Raw genomic sequence first — 19937 nt, 5'->3', positions numbered from 1 at the left:
TCTTCCTCTGCCTGCTCCCTGCCTCCTGGACAAAGGCACTCACTGGCATCGCAGCGGCTGTGCCTCTCGCTTAGTGCCGCGTATGCATGGCTGTTCTCCCATGATGGCAGTCTGATGGAGAAAGGAAAATTGATGAGCCCCTGCTGCCCCGGCACAAGGCAGATGCAGGGCGTCCCTGCTCTTCCCCCCCCGCCCTGTTTCCAAATCCTCCATGAAGCTGAAGCACAAAGACATGGGTGCCACTGCTCTCGGCCCTACGCTGACTGCCGCGCCAACCCCTCTGCCAGGCTGCGGTAGGGATACTTTGCTCTCACCCTGCTCCATCGAGGCGGGGGCCTTCCGCTTCCTGGCGGACATGGCGCATGTCAACGGTGAGCGTTTGGAGAGTCCCTGTCCCAGCAGCGCCGGGGTGTCTCCTCCAAATGCTCCTCTGCTGACTGTGAGGGAGAAGCGATATGTGGGTCATTTTGCAAGCACAGGCGCTGGGATGTGGGCCCCCCTCCTCCCTCGGCAGCCATGTGCAAGACCTGTCCCTCCCCTGCCCTCTCCTCACCTCACCAGGTTGCACTGATGTGTGGCCTGAGCCCTTTTTGTGGCCTTGCCCCCACAGGTCACAGTGGCCGCTAGGACATCCCCACCGCTCGCCTCCGTGCACCCCAAATACGGGCAGGGACACCCTCGGCCACATGCTTCCCACTCTCGCTTGTGGACAGGCAAAACCTGAGTGGGTGTGGGCCTGGGCAGCCTGCTGCAGGGGACCCTGCTTGAGCAGGCGCTAGAACTAAATGGGCCCAAGAGCTGCCCTCCTCCACGACGTACACCATTGCCTCTGCATGTGTTTCCTGCGCAGGAGTGCAGAATATAGCAGTAGTGGGGTTGGTTTACAGACTTCAGTTTTGCTTTTTCCAAGGAATATCAGATGGCAAAAGCCCCAGCTCCTGTGCAAAACAGGAGTCCAGAGTGAGACATCAGGTCGAGGAAGCACACAGGCTGGAGAGGCAGAAATAAAAGGCTTTAAGGGAAGGGGGAGAGAAGAAGGGGAAAGAGACAGACTGGACAAAGCTTGTCTTTTTCTGATGGACAGAGGCAGTGGCAGCTTCCCCACTTGATGTGCCATCCCTTGGGGTCCAGACTCTGGGATCCAGCCAGCCTCAACCTTTACCCGGGGGGAGCTTCCTCAGGGGCTGTGGCCTATGCCAGTGAGTGGCCACCACCCCTAGGGTCTGCCCAAGGGGAGAGACCCCAGCTTTTTGGAACAGGATGTGGCTGGCAAAAGACTCTGAGCTGAGGGAAGAGGTTTGGCAACATTAAGAGAATTATTCAGAGAAGTCATCCTTGTGGGGTTAACTAAAAGGGGTTTATTAATGATTAAGCGATGATCAGATGGTAATTAATCGATGGTTGAATGAAAATCAAATGGCAACCAAATGGTGAATAAGCAATAATTGAATGGTAATTAGAATCACAGAATCATTTAGGTTGGAAAAGACCCTTAAGATGATCGAGTCCAAGCGTTAACCTGACACTGCCAAGTCCACCACTAAACCATGTCCCTGAGCGCCACGTCTACACGTCTTTTAAATGCCTCCAGGGGTGGTGACTCAACCACTTCCCTGGGCAGCCTGTGCCAATGCTTGACAACCCTCGGCGCATCGATCCAGCCTGTCCAGATCCCTCTCTGTCGAGCCTGTCCACCCTCAAACAGATCAACACTCCCACCCACCGCCTCCGAAGCTGCCCCACAGCCACTTGCGGTTTCCTACCCCGCCAAGGAAAGGCTCACGCTGACTCTGAAAGGCAGCTTATTGCCACGGAAAAAGGCCATTTCCGCCGTGACTCCCCAGCTCGCGGTCCCGCTGCCTTTTGCTCTGGAGGCAGCACATCACCAAAGCCCTAAGGAGTTCAGGGGAAAGATGTTGGGCCACCTGCGACATTTAGGGGCCGTCCTGAGGTCCTGTGCTGTGCCCCGGCCACCCACCGCGTCTGAGCGGATGGCATGTGTGAGCCCAGGCCAGGCTCAAAGGTCCCTTCTGTCCCCTGTACCGGGGAGCCCAGAACCGGAGGCAGTACTGCAGATGCAGCCTTACCGGTGCGGCGCAGAGGGGAAGGATCACCTTCCCCCACCTGCTGGCAGCGCTCCCCGTGCCGGGGCCAGGAGCAGAGATTTCCCTCGGCCAGGGCTGGAGCCCTGGAGTCGCGCTGCCTGAACAGCGCCTTTCGGCCAACAGTGCCACCCTCGACGGCTGCCCCGGGGGACCTGGCATTTGACTCTGCACTTGCTGCAGGAGCAGCCGCCCCGGTTGCATGGGTGCCGAGGGCTCGGGCCCCCGCCTCGGCACTTCACACCCACCCCTGTGAGGCGGTGGCCGAGGGCGTCCCTGCCCGTATTTGGGGCGCACGCAGGCCAGCGGTGCTGATGTCACAGCGGCCATGGTGACCCGCGGGGCCAAGCCCACAAAAAGGAACGCCGGGCTCAGGCCGTGCGTCAGTGCGACCTGGTGAGGTGAGGAGAGGGCAGGGGAGGGACGGGCCTTGCGCGGGGCTGCCGAGGGAGGAGGGGGGCCCCACACCTCGGGGCTCTGGGCCTGGGCTGCAAGCTCGCCCGCGCCTCGCTTCTCCCTCAGCCGCGTCCTGCTTCTCCCTCAGGGTCAGCAGAGGAGCAGTTGGAGGAGACACCCCGGCGCTGCTGGGACAGGGACTCTCCAAACGCTCACCGTTGACGTGCGCCATGTCCGCAAGGAAGGAGAAGGCCCCCGACTCGATGGAGCAGGGTGAGAGCAAAGTATCCCTCCCGCAGCCTGGCAGAGGGGTTGGCGGGGCGGTCAGCGTGGGGCCGAGAGCGGTGGCAGGGGGAGGCAGGAGCTCCCCAGCCGCCCCGGGGCAGGGCCGCTCCTTTCCTCAGCGAGCGGGGCCCAGGCTGGGCACCTGCTGGGTGTCACCTGCTGGGACACCCGTGCCCGCAGTGCCCCCTTCCTCTCCAAGGCCTCCAGCCCTGCCCATCAGCCAGCTAGGCAGGGACAGAGCAGGCCCTTGGGGCAATCCCTCAGGGACGCTTCCCCCGGCCCCGCAGAGGTGCTCATTCCCGGTGGCATTTGCTCTCTCCCCTCCAGCATGCCTGCTGTGTCGCCGGGCAGAGGTTGACCCGGATATCTATGGGTGCAAACTGGAGAAGCAAGGGCTCTGTGTCCATGTGTTTTGCCTGGTGAGTTCCGCCGGGGCTCCCTCCAGCTTTCCGACAGGCTGTCCCTGCCACGCTCTCCTCATCAGCTCCTCGTCTTTTCTCTTCTGCAGTTTTTTGCCAACGAGCTTTTTCAGCAATGGGACAAGAAAGTAGGACTCATGGGATTTCTCCCTGAGGATATTCAACGCACGATCAAGCGGGCAGCGCAGAAGGTGAGGGCCTGACAAGAACAGGGAGATTTGTGCCAGGAGAGGTTTGCGGGAGCTTAGCCCAGACCCCGAGAAAGAAATCCCAGCCCTTCCAAGCAGCTCTGGGACAAAAGTCTTGCTCCCAGCAGCTCCACAGCGGCTCCAGCACAGGAGCCTCATCCGCCAGGCGGATCTGCGGGGTGTGACCCCGTAGCGGCCACATCCTGCGCCCTGCCCGGAGGCGTGGGGCTGGCTGTGGAGGCCCTGAGGCTGCCGCTGATGGGGGCTGCTGTGCTCTTTCCAGCGCTGCTTCGTCTGTGGCGAGAGCGGGGCCGCCATCACCTGCCGGGAGACGGGCTGTGACCGCAGCTTCCATCTCCCCTGTGCCGTGGAGGGTGGATGCATCACCCAGTTCCTTCCTCAGTACAGGTACCTCCCTCTCCCCTCCTCGCCGCCACCACGGAAGGACCCAGCGCTTCTCACCTCGCCCACCCCTTTCCTCTTCCCCCCAGGTCCTTCTGCTGGGAGCACCGCCCAGAGCAGGCAGTGGAGGCGGCTCCGGAGGAGAACACCACCTGCCTCATCTGCCTGGACCCTGTGGAGGACAGAAAGTCCTACAGCACCATGGTGTGCCCAACGTGCAAACACGCCTGGTTCCACAGGGGCTGCATCCAGGTAGGAGCCGTTCCCTCGCCCCCGGGGCACAGCAGGCACTCAGCAGCACCAGGGCCTCACTCATGCTCCTTATGTTGCTCCTGCAGGGACAGGCTGTCTGCGCTGGCATTTCTCGTTTCCAGTGCCCCCTCTGTAGAGACAGCGATGTATTTGTCTCAGAAATGCTCGCCATGGGGATCCGGATCCCCTTCAGGTTGGTGTCCTTCTGCCTGGCTCACAAGACAGGAGGGTGCAAGCGCTGTGCCGTGCCAGGGCCTGCCCCAGCAGTCCTGGCCCTCCACTGTCCCGTGAGTCTGGGCTTCAGCTTCACGGAGGATTTGGAAACAGGGCCGGGGGGGAAGAGCAGGGACGCCCTGCATCTGCCTTGTGCCGGGGCAGCAGGGGCTCATCAATTTTCCTTTCTCCATCAGACTGCCATCATGGGAGAACAGCCATGCATACGCGGCACTAAGCGAGAGGCACAGCCGCTGCGATGCCAGTGAGTGCCTTTGTCCAGGAGGCAGGGAGCAGGCAGAGGAAGACGGGTAAGTTGCCAAAGCTGCACCCCGGGGCTCTGCACGGGATCCCTGTCTCGCCAAGGGCTCGAAGCGCAAGGACTAAGAACAAGAAGTCTGCCGGACAATCCCGTGCTGCGGTCACTTTGTCCTCAGAGCCATGAACCCGTTTGCTTCCCCAGGCCCTGGCACCTGCTCCTGTGCTGCTCCTGCGCTGCCGAGGGCACCCACAGACGCTGCTCCTGCTTGACGAACAGCACGGCCAGCTGGGAGTGCAACAGCTGTGCTGGCCTGGGCACCGGTAAGAGGCAAAGCACCCGGGTGCCCCTGGGCTGGGGCCAGGGGCCAGGCAAGGCCTGCCAGCGGGTGCCCAGGGTGGGCTTGGCAGAGCCCCTCTGCTCCAGGAGGGCTGGGGGCACCGCCCTGGCCTATCCTGCCCCGGGCCTGGGGGGCCGTGCCCTTGACCTTCCTGCTTCCCCTTACAGCCTCCAGTGCCAGCTCGGAGCTCGCCGGCCCCAGTACCACTAGCCAGTCAGGACTGGGGCCTTCCCACGGCTCCCCGGCACCCGACACCAGCAGCCCCAGCACCGCCAGCCAGGCGGCATCAGGGCAGTCTCTCAGATCTCCAGCACCGGAGACCAGCAGCCCCAGCACCAGCAGCCAGGTGCCATCGGAGTCCTCCTGTGGCTCCCCGCCACTTCAGGGCAGCAGCCGCTCCAGCCCCCCTGGGCCTGAGCGGGTGTCAGACCGCTCCCGATTGCAACGTCGGGCCCAAAAGCCCTACAGCCGGCCCAGAAGATGCTGTGACAGGAGCCGTGCGCCAGCACCAAGTGCTAAGAGCCGCGCCCCCAGCCAGACGGTGCTGGGGCTGTCCCAGGGCTCGCTGGTACCAGAGAGCAGCAGCCCCAGCAGCAGCAGCCAGGCGTCATCAGGGTCCTCCTGCGGCTCCCCAGCACCGGAGACCAGCAGCCCCAGCACCGGCAGCCACGCGGCATTACGGCCATCCCATGGCTCCCTGGCACCGGAGGCCAGCATCCCCAGCAATGTGGCATCCGGGCCGTCCCACAGCTCCCCAGTGCTCGAGGGCAGCAGCCGCTCCAGCCCCCCTGGGCCTGACCGCAGGCGAAACCGCTCCCGCTTGCTACATCGGGCCCAAAAGCCCTACAGCCGGCCCAGAAGACGGCGTGAGAGCAGCCACGCGCCAGCACCAGGTGCTGAGAGCAGCACCCCGAGCCAGGTGGTGCTGGGGCTGTCCCACGGCTCCCCGGCACCGGAGACCAGCAGCCCCAGCACCGCCAGCCAGGCGGCATCAGGGCAGTCTCTCGGATCTCCGGCACTGGAGACCAGCAGCCCCAGCACCGCCAGCCAGGCGCCATCGGGGTCCTCCTGCGGCTCCCCGGCACCGGAGACCAGCAGCCCTAGCACCGCCAGCCAGCTGCCATCGGGGTCCTCCTGCGGCTCCCCGGCACCGGAGACCAGCAGCCCTAGCACCGCCAGCCAGCTGCCATCGGGGTCCTCCTGCAGCTCCCCGGCACCGGAGACCAGCAGCCCCAGCACCGCCAGCCAGCTGCCATCGGGGTCCTCCTGCGGCTCCCCGCCACTTCAGGGCAGCAGCCGTTCCAGCGCCCCTGGGCCTGTGCGGACGCGAGACCGCTCCCGCTTGCAACGTCGGGCCCAAAATCCTTACAGCCGGCCCAGACGCCGCCACGGGACCAGCCGTGCGCCGTCCCCGAGTGCTGGCCCTGAACCCCCTCCACCGGCACAATAAAGTTGGCCGTTAATCTCGGCACTGGGAGGTTCCACGCTGATTTGTTGGCTTCCTCCGTCTCCTCCTCTCCCTTTCTGGAGGGGCAGCGTCAGGGGCTGGGCCCAGAGGGTTGTCTTCTTCCCGGGGCTTGGCAGCACCTTCCCCACACCTCCCTCCTTGCGGGCTGGCCTTGGCCGGCTGCCCAGCGCCATGGCCGTGTGCTTCGGGCCTCGCTGGCCTCCCAGCCTGCTCAGTTTCCCCGGGGCAAGTTCACACCCAGCCCCGGGACCGCGGGTCTCTGCCTCTGCCCCCGCCCCCGGGGAGGGTGGCCCGGCACGGCCCAGTCGGCACCGCCGCCTGTCTCCCGCCAATGTGGGCTGCGCCCACCCACCCGGCATGGCCCTCGCGGCTCGCCCCCCAAAATCACGCGCCCCGGCCCCGGCGACTTTTGACACGCTTCAACTCTGTTTCGTTCTGGACAAGGCTCTAACCAACTTCCTGTCCTCGTTGCCTAGGCTAGTGAGAATTGTGCCAAAGTGGCAAAGCTGCTCTTCTTTAAAAGTTCAGTTCGGTGTCACGTCTGTATTTGTGGCATGAAGATTTCTGTAGATTGTGTTTCTACAGTAGCCAAAGGGCATTCCCCGTTCCCCAGTTCCGGGTCCTGTTCCCCAACGGGATTGCTGCTGTACCAACTGAAGGCTTCCCTCTTGCGGTATAAGCCAAGAAATCCTTTTTAAGAGGGATTGCAAACACCGGGTAAGGCATTTACTCCAGAGAGCTCAGGAGAGTCAGAGCAGTACCTCTTACTGAGGGCTTGAGTCCCGTCAGACGCCCTTTAGAGCAAAAAAATCACATGTGCTCTACGGGAGGGTAACAAGGGGCCTGGGAAATGTCAGCCACCCAAAAGGATTTCCCTCCTGTTGGAGACCAGCAAGTACCTTTCTAGCGCAGGAAGGAGAAAAGATTTGCTTGCAGAGTGACTGCTGAACAGCTCTGTGGAAGTTGGCGGAGAGCTAGAAGGCTGGATCAAAGAAGAATGGTGACCAAAGCGCAAAGGGAATCCCGTCGGGTGGCTGTACAGGTCTGAACAGCCCTCTGCTCTTCAGGCAAACCACAGGTGGTCTTACGGTGCGTGCCTGATAATAGGCCTTAATGCAGCATGACAGTCGATCCATTAAAGTAGGGAGCAGCTGTCCTCTCTGAGGAAGGCAGGGGAACCCGGGAGGCCTGATGGGCTTTTCTGCCAACGAAGAGGCAATGAGGAAGGAAAGGAGGTATAGGGGGTCCAAAAGAGAACTTGGGTGGCAGCACTTTGTCCTTCTATTCTTGACTGCTGTGACTGGGAAGACGTGAGGTCTAGACATGGCCAGAAGAGGCAGTGCTCTTCAGGGGGATTGCGATGGGAGCTCCGAGGCACTCCCGAGCAACGGAGCTCCAACGGAGCTGGTCAAAGAGCTGTGGTCGTGCACAGCCTCGCTCTGAACCGAGGTGCTTGTTCCCTGGCACCGTTCACCTCTGTCGGCATCTAGCTAACGGAGCTCTGCAATGCCCTGGCGTCGGAAGGCCGAGCGAAATCTCAGAAAGCCTGGTGAGAAGGAAACCCTGAGCACCAGAGTTTGTCTTGGGAGGTGGCTGGTAGAAGAGGATGGCTGAGGACACGCTAAAAGCAGGAGCTGAAGGAGGCAGCCTGGGAAGCCTCTGGTCACTCTCAGCAGCGTCAGCCAGCGAGTATTGCAGACGGGCTTCTTGGGGTTTCCGGTTTCTGTCTCGGTCCCGAGTTGCATGTCGGACCTGGATGCCTGGATTCTCCGATACTGGATTTCGCATTCCTTTTGTCCTACTCTGGTCGTGCCTGAGACACCGTCTGGGTTTTGTCCTGGTGTCGCAGGTGAATTATTCAGAGAAGTCATCCTTGTGGGGTTAACTAAAAGGGGTTTATTAATGATTAAGCGATGATCAGATGGTAATTAATCGATGGTTGAATGAAAATCAAATGGCAACCAAATGGTGAATAAGCAATAATTGAATGGTAATTAGAATCACAGAATCATTTAGGTTGGAAAAGACCCTTAAGATGATCGAGTCCAAGCGTTAACCTGACACTGCCAAGTCCACCACTAAACCATGTCCCTGAGCGCCACGTCTACACGTCTTTTAAATGCCTCCAGGGGTGGTGACTCAACCACTTCCCTGGGCAGCCTGTGCCAATGCTTGACAACCCTCGGCGCATCGATCCAGCCTGTCCAGATCCCTCTCTGTCGAGCCTGTCCACCCTCAAACAGATCAACACTCCCACCCACCGCCTCCGAAGCTGCCCCACAGCCACTTGCGGTTTCCTACCCCGCCAAGGAAAGGCTCACGCTGACTCTGAAAGGCAGCTTATTGCCATGGAAAAAGGCCATTTCCGCCATGACTCCCCAGCTCGCGGTCCCGCTGCCTTTTGCTCTGGAGGCAGCACATCACCAAAGCCCTAAGGAGTTCAGGGGAAAGATGTTGGGCCACCTGCGACATTTAGGGGCCGTCCTGAGGTCCTGTGCTGTGCCCCGGCCACCCACCGCGTCTGAGCGGATGGCATGTGTGAGCCCAGGCCAGGCTCAAAGGTCCCTTCTGTCCCCTGTACCGGGGAGCCCAGAACCGGAGGCAGTACTGCAGATGCAGCCTTACCGGTGCGGCGCAGAGGGGAAGGATCACCTTCCCCCACCTGCTGGCAGCGCTCCCCGTGCCGGGGCCAGGAGCAGAGATTTCCCTCGGCCAGGGCTGGAGCCCTGGAGTCGCGCTGCCTGAACAGCGCCTTTCGGCCAACAGTGCCACCCTCGACGGCTGCCCCGGGGGACCTGGCATTTGACTCTGCACTTGCTGCAGGAGCAGCCGCCCCGGTTGCATGGGTGCCGAGGGCTCGGGCCCCCGCCTCGGCACTTCACACCCACCCCTGTGAGGCGGTGGCCGAGGGCGTCCCTGCCCGTATTTGGGGCGCACGCAGGCCAGCGGTGCTGATGTCACAGCGGCCATGGTGACCCGCGGGGCCAAGCCCACAAAAAGGAACGCCGGGCTCAGGCCGTGCGTCAGTGCGACCTGGTGAGGTGAGGAGAGGGCAGGGGAGGGACGGGCCTTGCGCGGGGCTGCCGAGGGAGGAGGGGGGCCCCACACCTCGGGGCTCTGGGCCTGGGCTGCAAGCTCGCCCGCGCCTCGCTTCTCCCTCAGCCGCGTCCTGCTTCTCCCTCAGGGTCAGCAGAGGAGCAGTTGGAGGAGACACCCCGGCGCTGCTGGGACAGGGACTCTCCAAACGCTCACCGTTGACGTGCGCCATGTCCGCAAGGAAGGAGAAGGCCCCCGACTCGATGGAGCAGGGTGAGAGCAAAGTATCCCTCCCGCAGCCTGGCAGAGGGGTTGGCGGGGCGGTCAGCGTGGGGCCGAGAGCGGTGGCAGGGGGAGGCAGGAGCTCCCCAGCCGCCCCGGGGCAGGGCCGCTCCTTTCCTCAGCGAGCGGGGCCCAGGCTGGGCACCTGCTGGGTGTCACCTGCTGGGACACCCGTGCCCGCAGTGCCCCCTTCCTCTCCAAGGCCTCCAGCCCTGCCCATCAGCCAGCTAGGCAGGGACAGAGCAGGCCCTTGGGGCAATCCCTCAGGGACGCTTCCCCCGGCCCCGCAGAGGTGCTCATTCCCGGTGGCATTTGCTCTCTCCCCTCCAGCATGCCTGCTGTGTCGCCGGGCAGAGGTTGACCCGGATATCTATGGGTGCAAACTGGAGAAGCAAGGGCTCTGTGTCCATGTGTTTTGCCTGGTGAGTTCCGCCGGGGCTCCCTCCAGCTTTCCGACAGGCTGTCCCTGCCACGCTCTCCTCATCAGCTCCTCGTCTTTTCTCTTCTGCAGTTTTTTGCCAACGAGCTTTTTCAGCAATGGGACAAGAAAGTAGGACTCATGGGATTTCTCCCTGAGGATATTCAACGCACGATCAAGCGGGCAGCGCAGAAGGTGAGGGCCTGACAAGAACAGGGAGATTTGTGCCAGGAGAGGTTTGCGGGAGCTTAGCCCAGACCCCGAGAAAGAAATCCCAGCCCTTCCAAGCAGCTCTGGGACAAAAGTCTTGCTCCCAGCAGCTCCACAGCGGCTCCAGCACAGGAGCCTCATCCGCCAGGCGGATCTGCGGGGTGTGACCCCGTAGCGGCCACATCCTGCGCCCTGCCCGGAGGCGTGGGGCTGGCTGTGGAGGCCCTGAGGCTGCCGCTGATGGGGGCTGCTGTGCTCTTTCCAGCGCTGCTTCGTCTGTGGCGAGAGCGGGGCCGCCATCACCTGCCGGGAGACGGGCTGTGACCGCAGCTTCCATCTCCCCTGTGCCGTGGAGGGTGGATGCATCACCCAGTTCCTTCCTCAGTACAGGTACCTCCCTCTCCCCTCCTCGCCGCCACCACGGAAGGACCCAGCGCTTCTCACCTCGCCCACCCCTTTCCTCTTCCCCCCAGGTCCTTCTGCTGGGAGCACCGCCCAGAGCAGGCAGTGGAGGCGGCTCCGGAGGAGAACACCACCTGCCTCATCTGCCTGGACCCTGTGGAGGACAGAAAGTCCTACAGCACCATGGTGTGCCCAACGTGCAAACACGCCTGGTTCCACAGGGGCTGCATCCAGGTAGGAGCCGTTCCCTCGCCCCCGGGGCACAGCAGGCACTCAGCAGCACCAGGGCCTCACTCATGCTCCTTATGTTGCTCCTGCAGGGACAGGCTGTCTGCGCTGGCATTTCTCGTTTCCAGTGCCCCCTCTGTAGAGACAGCGATGTATTTGTCTCAGAAATGCTCGCCATGGGGATCCGGATCCCCTTCAGGTTGGTGTCCTTCTGCCTGGCTCACAAGACAGGAGGGTGCAAGCGCTGTGCCGTGCCAGGGCCTGCCCCAGCAGTCCTGGCCCTCCACTGTCCCGTGAGTCTGGGCTTCAGCTTCACGGAGGATTTGGAAACAGGGCCGGGGGGGAAGAGCAGGGACGCCCTGCATCTGCCTTGTGCCGGGGCAGCAGGGGCTCATCAATTTTCCTTTCTCCATCAGACTGCCATCATGGGAGAACAGCCATGCATACGCGGCACTAAGCGAGAGGCACAGCCGCTGCGATGCCAGTGAGTGCCTTTGTCCAGGAGGCAGGGAGCAGGCAGAGGAAGAGGGGTAAGTTGCCAAAGCTGCACCCCGGGGCTCTGCACGGGATCCCTGTCTCGCCAAGGGCTCGAAGCGCAAGGACTAAGAACAAGAACTCTGCCGGACAATCCCGTGCTGCGGTCACTTTGTCCTCAGAGCCATGAACCCGTTTGCTTCCCCAGGCCCTGGCACCTGCTCCTGTGCTGCTCCTGCGCTGCCGAGGGCACCCACAGACGCTGCTCCTGCTTGACGAACAGCACGGCCAGCTGGGAGTGCAACAGCTGTGCTGGCCTGGGCACCGGTAAGAGGCAAAGCACCCGGGTGCCCCTGGGCTGGGGCCAGGGGCCAGGCAAGGCCTGCCAGCGGGTGCCCAGGGTGGGCTTGGCAGAGCCCCTCTGCTCCAGGAGGGCTGGGGGCACCGCCCTGGCCTATCCTGCCCCGGGCCTGGGGGGCCGTGCCCTTGACCTTCCTGCTTCCCCTTACAGCCTCCAGTGCCAGCTCGGAGCTCGCCGGCCCCAGTACCACTAGCCAGTCAGGACTGGGGCCTTCCCACGGCTCCCCGGCACCCGACACCAGCAGCCCCAGCACCGCCAGCCAGGCGGCATCAGGGCAGTCTCTCAGATCTCCAGCACCGGAGACCAGCAGCCCCAGCACCAGCAGCCAGGTGCCATCGGAGTCCTCCTGTGGCTCCCCGCCACTTCAGGGCAGCAGCCGCTCCAGCCCCCCTGGGCCTGAGCGGGTGTCAGACCGCTCCCGATTGCAACGTCGGGCCCAAAAGCCCTACAGCCGGCCCAGAAGATGCTGTGACAGGAGCCGTGCGCCAGCACCAAGTGCTAAGAGCCGCGCCCCCAGCCAGACGGTGCTGGGGCTGTCCCAGGGCTCGCTGGTACCAGAGAGCAGCAGCCCCAGCAGCAGCAGCCAGGCGTCATCAGGGTCCTCCTGCGGCTCCCCAGCACCGGAGACCAGCAGCCCCAGCACCGGCAGCCACGCGGCATTACGGCCATCCCATGGCTCCCTGGCACCGGAGGCCAGCATCCCCAGCAATGTGGCATCCGGGCCGTCCCACAGCTCCCCAGTGCTCGAGGGCAGCAGCCGCTCCAGCCCCCCTGGGCCTGACCGCAGGCGAAACCGCTCCCGCTTGCTACATCGGGCCCAAAAGCCCTACAGCCGGCCCAGAAGACGGCGTGAGAGCAGCCACGCGCCAGCACCAGGTGCTGAGAGCAGCACCCCGAGCCAGGTGGTGCTGGGGCTGTCCCACGGCTCCCCGGCACCGGAGACCAGCAGCCCCAGCACCGCCAGCCAGGCGGCATCAGGGCAGTCTCTCGGATCTCCGGCACTGGAGACCAGCAGCCCCAGCACCGCCAGCCAGGCGCCATCGGGGTCCTCCTGCGGCTCCCCGGCACCGGAGACCAGCAGCCCTAGCACCGCCAGCCAGCTGCCATCGGGGTCCTCCTGCGGCTCCCCGGCACCGGAGACCAGCAGCCCTAGCACCGCCAGCCAGCTGCCATCGGGGTCCTCCTGCAGCTCCCCGGCACCGGAGACCAGCAGCCCCAGCACCGCCAGCCAGCTGCCATCGGGGTCCTCCTGCGGCTCCCCGCCACTTCAGGGCAGCAGCCGTTCCAGCGCCCCTGGGCCTGTGCGGACGCGAGACCGCTCCCGCTTGCAACGTCGGGCCCAAAATCCTTACAGCCGGCCCAGACGCCGCCACGGGACCAGCCGTGCGCCGTCCCCGAGTGCTGGCCCTGAACCCCCTCCACCGGCACAATAAAGTTGGCCGTTAATCTCGGCACTGGGAGGTTCCACGCTGATTTGTTGGCTTCCTCCGTCTCCTCCTCTCCCTTTCTGGAGGGGCAGCGTCAGGGGCTGGGCCCAGAGGGTTGTCTTCTTCCCGGGGCTTGGCAGCACCTTCCCCACACCTCCCTCCTTGCGGGCTGGCCTTGGCCGGCTGCCCAGCGCCATGGCCGTGTGCTTCGGGCCTCGCTGGCCTCCCAGCCTGCTCAGTTTCCCCGGGGCAAGTTCACACCCAGCCCCGGGACCGCGGGTCTCTGCCTCTGCCCCCGCCCCCGGGGAGGGTGGCCCGGCACGGCCCAGTCGGCACCGCCGCCTGTCTCCCGCCAATGTGGGCTGCGCCCACCCACCCGGCATGGCCCTCGCGGCTCGCCCCCCAAAATCACGCGCCCCGGCCCCGGCGACTTTTGACACGCTTCAACTCTGTTTCGTTCTGGACAAGGCTCTAACCAACTTCCTGTCCTCGTTGCCTAGGCTAGTGAGAATTGTGCCAAAGTGGCAAAGCTGCTCTTCTTTAAAAGTTCAGTTCGGTGTCACGTCTGTATTTGTGGCATGAAGATTTCTGTAGATTGTGTTTCTACAGTAGGCAAAGGGCATTCCCCGTTCCCCAGTTCCGGGTCCTGTTCCCCAACGGGATTGCTGCTGTACCAACCGAAGGCTTCCCTCTTGCGGTATAAGCCAAGAAATCCTTTTTAAGAGGGATTGCAAACACCGGGTAAGGCATTTACTCCAGAGAGCTCAGGAGAGTCAGAGCAGTACCTCTTACTGAGGGCTTGAGTCCCGTCAGACGCCCTTTAGAGCAAAAAAATCACATGTGCTCTACGGGAGGGTAACAAGGGGCCTGGGAAATGTCAGCCACCCAAAAGGATTTCCCTCCTGTTGGAGACCAGCAAGTACCTTTCTAGCGCAGGAAGGAGAAAAGATTTGCTTGCAGAGTGACTGCTGAACAGCTCTGTGGAAGTTGGCGGAGAGCTAGACGGCTGGATCAAAGAAGAATGGTGACCAAAGCGCAAAGGGAATCCCGTCGGGTGGCTGTACAGGTCTGAACAGCCCTCTGCTCTTCAGGCAAACCACAGGTGGTCTTACGGTGCGTGCCTGATAATAGGCCTTAATGCAGCATGACAGTCGATCCATTAAAGTAGGGAGCAGCTGTCCTCTCTGAGGAAGGCAGGGGAACCCGGGAGGCCTGATGGGCTTTTCTGCCAACGAAGAGGCAATGAGGAAGGAAAGGAGGTATAGGGGGTCCAAAAGAGAACTTGGGTGGCAGCACTTTGTCCTTCTATTCTTGACTGCTGTGACTGGGAAGACGTGAGGTCTAGACATGGCCAGAAGAGGCAGTGCTCTTCAGGGGGATTGCGATGGGAGCTCCGAGGCACTCCCGAGCAACGGAGCTCCAACGGAGCTGGTCAAAGAGCTGTGGTCGTGCACAGCCTCGCTCTGAACCGAGGTGCTTGTTCCCTGGCACCGTTCACCTCTGTCGGCATCTAGCTAACGGAGCTCTGCAATGCCCTGGCGTCGGAAGGCCGAGCGAAATCTCAGAAAGCCTGGTGAGAAGGAAACCCTGAGCACCAGAGTTTGTCTTGGGAGGTGGCTGGTAGAAGAGGATGGCTGAGGACACGCTAAAAGCAGGAGCTGAAGGAGGCAGCCTGGGAAGCCTCTGGTCACTCTCAGCAGCGTCAGCCAGCGAGTATTGCAGACGGGCTTCTTGGGGTTTCCGGTTTCTGTCTCGGTCCCGAGTTGCATGTCGGACCTGGATTCCTGGATTCTCCGATACTGGATTTCGCATTCCTTTTGTCCTACTCTGGTCGTGCCTGAGACACCGTCTGGTTTTTGTCCTGGTGTCGCAGGTGAATTATTCAGAGAAGTCATCCTTGTGGGGTTAACTAAAAGGGGTTTATTAATGATTAAGCGATGATCAGATGGTAATTAATCGATGGTTGAATGAAAATCAAATGGCAATCAAATGGTGAATAAGCAATAATTGAATCATTTAGGTTGGAAAAGACCCTTAAGATCATCGAGTCCAAGCGTTAACCTGACACTGCCAAGTCCACCACTAAACCATGTCCCTGAGCGCCACGTCTACACGTCTTTTAAATGCCTCCAGGGGTGGTGACTCAACCACTTCCCTGGGCAGCCTGTGCCAATGCTTGACAACCCTCGGCGCATCGATCCAGCCTGTCCAGATCCCTCTCTGTCGAGCCTGTCCACCCTCAAACAGATCAACACTCCCACCCACCGCCTCCGAAGCTGCCCCACAGCCACTTGCGGTTTCCTACCCCGCCAAGGAAAGGCTCACGCTGACTCTGAAAGGCAGCTTATTGCCATGGAAAAAGGCCATTTCCGCCGTGACTCCCCAGCTCGCGGTCCCGCTGCCTTTTGCTCTGGAGGCAGCACATCACCAAAGCCCTAAGGAGTTCAGGGGAAAGATGTTGGGCCACCTGCGACATTTAGGGGCCGTCCTGAGGTCCTGTGCTGTGCCCCGGCCACCCACCGCGTCTGAGCGGATGGCATGTGTGAGCCCAGGCCAGGCTCAAAGGTCCCTTCTGTCCCCTGTACCGGGGAGCCCAGAACCGGAGGCAGTACTGCAGATGCAGCCTTACCGGTGCGGCGCAGAGGGGAAGGATCACCTTCCCCCACCTGCTGGCAGCGCTCCCCGTGCCGGGGCCAGGAGCAGAGATTTCCCTCGGCCAGGGCTGGAGCCCTGGAGTCGCGCTGCCTGAACAGCGCCTTTCGGCCAACAGTGCCACCCTCGACGGCTGCCCTGGGGGACCTGGCATTTGACTCTGCACTTGCTGCAGGAGCAGCCGCCCCGGTTGCATGGGTGCCGAGGGCTCGGGCCCCCGCCTCGGCACTTCACACCCACCCCTGTGAGGCGGTGGCCGAGGGCGTCCCTGCCCGTATTTGGGGCGCACGCAGGCCAGCGGTGCTGATGTCACAGCGGCCATGGTGACCCGCGGGGCCAAGCCCACAAAAAGGAACGCCGGGCTCAGGCCGTGCGTCAGTGCGACCTGGTGAGGTGAGGAGAGGGCAGGGGAGGGACGGGCCTTGCGCGGGGCTGCCGAGGGAGGAGAGGGGCCCCACACCTCGGGGCTCTGGGCCTGGGCTGCAAGCTCGCCCGCGCCTCGCTTCTCCCTCAGCCGCGTCCTGCTTCTCCCTCAGGGTCAGCAGAGGAGCAGTTGGAGGAGACACCCCGGCGCTGCTGGGACAGGGACTCTCCAAACGCTCACCGTTGACGTGCGCCATGACCGCAAGGAAGGAGAAGGCCCCCGACTCGATGGAGCAGGGTGAGAGCAAAGTATCCCTCCCGCAGCCTGGCAGAGGGGTTGGCGGGGCGGTCAGCGTGGGGCCGAGAGCGGTGGCAGGGGGAGGCAGGAGCTCCCCAGCCGCCCCGGGGCAGGGCCGCTCCTTTCCTCAGTGAGCGGGGCCCAGGCTGGGCAGTGGGCACCTGCTTGGATACCCGTGCCCGCAGTGCCCCCTTCCTCTCCAAGGCCTCCAGCCCTGCCCATCAGCCAGCTAGGCAGGGACAGAGCAGGCCCTTGGGGCAATCCCTCAGGGACGCTTCCCCCGGCCCCGCAGAGGTGCTCATTCCCGGTGGCATTTGCTCTCTCCCCTCCAGCATGCCTGCTGTGTCGCCGGGCAGAGGTTGACCCGGATATCTATGGGTGCAAACTGGAGAAGCAAGGGCTCTGTGTCCATGTGTTTTGCCTGGTGAGTTCCGCCGGGGCTCCCTCCAGCTTTCCGACAGGCTGTCCCTGCCACGCTCTCCTCATCAGCTCCTCGTCTTTTCTCTTCTGCAGTTTTTTGCCAACGAGCTTTTTCAGCAATGGGACAAGAAAGTAGGACTCATGGGATTTCTCCCTGAGGATATTCAACGCACGATCAAGCGGGCAGCGCAGAAGGTGAGGGCCTGACAAGAACAGGGAGATTTGTGCCAGGAGAGGTTTGCGGGAGCTTAGCCCAGACCCCGAGAAAGAAATCCCAGCCCTTCCAAGCAGCTCTGGGACAAAAGTCTTGCTCCCAGCAGCTCCACAGCGGCTCCAGCACAGGAGCCTCATCCGCCAGGCGGATCTGCGGGGTGTGACCCCGTAGCGGCCACATCCTGCGCCCTGCCCGGAGGCGTGGGGCTGGCTGTGGAGGCCCTGAGGCTGCCGCTGATGGGGGCTGCTGTGCTCTTTCCAGCGCTGCTTCGTCTGTGGCGAGAGCGGGGCCGCCATCACCTGCCGGGAGACGGGCTGTGACCGCAGCTTCCATCTCCCCTGTGCCGTGGAGGGTGGATGCATCACCCAGTTCCTTCCTCAGTACAGGTACCTCCCTCTCCCCTCCTCGCCGCCACCACGGAAGGACCCAGCGCTTCTCACCTCGCCCACCCCTTTCCTCTTCCCCCCAGGTCCTTCTGCTGGGAGCACCGCCCAGAGCAGGCAGTGGAGGCGGCTCCGGAGGAGAACACCACCTGCCTCATCTGCCTGGACCCTGTGGAGGACAGAAAGTCCTACAGCACCATGGTGTGCCCAACGTGCAAACACGCCTGGTTCCACAGGGGCTGCATCCAGGTAGGAGCCGTTCCCTCGCCCCCGGGGCACAGCAGGCACTCAGCAGCACCAGGGCCTCACTCATGCTCCTTATGTTGCTCCTGCAGGGACAGGCTGTCTGCGCTGGCATTTCTCGTTTCCAGTGCCCCCTCTGTAGAGACAGCGATGTATTTGTCTCAGAAATGCTCGCCATGGGGATCCGGATCCCCTTCAGGTTGGTGTCCTTCTGCCTGGCTCACAAGACAGGAGGGTGCAAGCGCTGTGCCGTGCCAGGGCCTGCCCCAGCAGTCCTGGCCCTCCACTGTCCCGTGAGTCTGGGCTTCAGCTTCACGGAGGATTTGGAAACAGGGCCGGGGGGGAAGAGCAGGGACGCCCTGCATCTGCCTTGTGCCGGGGCAGCAGGGGCTCATCAATTTTCCTTTCTCCATCAGACTGCCATCATGGGAGAACAGCCATGCATACGCGGCACTAAGCGAGAGGCACAGCCGCTGCGATGCCAGTGAGTGCCTTTGTCCAGGAGGCAGGGAGCAGGCAGAGGAAGAGGGGTAAGTTGCCAAAGCTGCACCCCGGGGCTCTGCACGGGATCCCTGTCTCGCCAAGGGCTCGAAGCGCAAGGACTAAGAACAAGAACTCTGCCGGACAATCCCGTGCTGCGGTCACTTTGTCCTCAGAGCCATGAACCCGTTTGCTTCCCCAGGCCCTGGCACCTGCTCCTGTGCTGCTCCTGCGCTGCCGAGGGCACCCACAGACGCTGCTCCTGCTTGACGAACAGCACGGCCAGCTGGGAGTGCAACAGCTGTGCTGGCCTGGGCACCGGTAAGAGGCAAAGCACCCGGGTGCCCCTGGGCTGGGGCCAGGGGCCAGGCAAGGCCTGCCAGCGGGTGCCCAGGGTGGGCTTGGCAGAGCCCCTCTGCTCCAGGAGGGCTGGGGGCACCGCCCTGGCCTATCCTGCCCCGGGCCTGGGGGGCCGTGCCCTTGACCTTCCTGCTTCCCCTTACAGCCTCCAGTGCCAGCTCGGAGCTCGCCGGCCCCAGTACCACTAGCCAGTCAGGACTGGGGCCTTCCCACGGCTCCCCGGCACCCGACACCAGCAGCCCCAGCACCGCCAGCCAGGCGGCATCAGGGCAGTCTCTCAGATCTCCAGCACCGGAGACCAGCAGCCCCAGCACCAGCAGCCAGGTGCCATCGGAGTCCTCCTGTGGCTCCCCGCCACTTCAGGGCAGCAGCCGCTCCAGCCCCCCTGGGCCTGAGCGGGTGTCAGACCGCTCCCGATTGCAACGTCGGGCCCAAAAGCCCTACAGCCGGCCCAGAAGATGCTGTGACAGGAGCCGTGCGCCAGCACCAAGTGCTAAGAGCCGCGCCCCCAGCCAGACGGTGCTGGGGCTGTCCCAGGGCTCGCTGGTACCAGAGAGCAGCAGCCCCAGCAGCAGCAGCCAGGCGTCATCAGGGTCCTCCTGCGGCTCCCCAGCACCGGAGACCAGCAGCCCCAGCACCGGCAGCCACGCGGCATTACGGCCATCCCATGGCTCCCTGGCACCGGAGGCCAGCATCCCCAGCAATGTGGCATCCGGGCCGTCCCACAGCTCCCCAGTGCTCGAGGGCAGCAGCCGCTCCAGCCCCCCTGGGCCTGACCGCAGGCGAAACCGCTCCCGCTTGCTACATCGGGCCCAAAAGCCCTACAGCCGGCCCAGAAGACGGCGTGAGAGCAGCCACGCGCCAGCACCAGGTGCTGAGAGCAGCACCCCGAGCCAGGTGGTGCTGGGGCTGTCCCACGGCTCCCCGGCACCGGAGACCAGCAGCCCCAGCACCGCCAGCCAGGCGGCATCAGGGCAGTCTCTCGGATCTCCGGCACTGGAGACCAGCAGCCCCAGCACCGCCAGCCAGGCGCCATCGGGGTCCTCCTGCGGCTCCCCGGCACCGGAGACCAGCAGCCCTAGCACCGCCAGCCAGCTGCCATCGGGGTCCTCCTGCAGCTCCCCGGCACCGGAGACCAGCAGCCCCAGCACCGCCAGCCAGCTGCCATCGGGGTCCTCCTGCGGCTCCCCGCCACTTCAGGGCAGCAGCCGTTCCAGCGCCCCTGGGCCTGTGCGGACGCGAGACCGCTCCCGCTTGCAACGTCGGGCCCAAAATCCTTACAGCCGGCCCAGACGCCGCCACGGGACCAGCCGTGCGCCGTCCCCGAGTGCTGGCCCTGAACCCCCTCCACCGGCACAATAA

The 19937-nt window shown here is 63.3% G+C and overlaps 3 pseudogenes; all 3 read left to right on the top strand.

The window, feature by feature from the left end:
- The first annotated feature begins 355 nt into the window (after positions 1-355).
- Positions 356-6306, top strand: LOC143164316 (E3 ubiquitin-protein ligase PHF7-like; annotated as a pseudogene).
- Positions 6307-9590: 3284 nt separating this feature from the next.
- LOC143164315 (E3 ubiquitin-protein ligase PHF7-like) lies at positions 9591-13168 on the top strand (annotated as a pseudogene).
- A 3264-nt stretch (positions 13169-16432) lies between these two features.
- LOC143164314 (E3 ubiquitin-protein ligase PHF7-like) lies at positions 16433-19937 on the top strand (annotated as a pseudogene).

Source organism: Aptenodytes patagonicus, chromosome 8 (genome assembly GCF_965638725.1).
Source record: "Aptenodytes patagonicus chromosome 8, bAptPat1.pri.cur, whole genome shotgun sequence".
NCBI lineage: Eukaryota > Metazoa > Chordata > Aves > Sphenisciformes > Spheniscidae > Aptenodytes > Aptenodytes patagonicus.
Note: the sequence above shows the minus strand (reverse complement) of the source record. Positions and strands in the feature narration are given on the sequence as shown.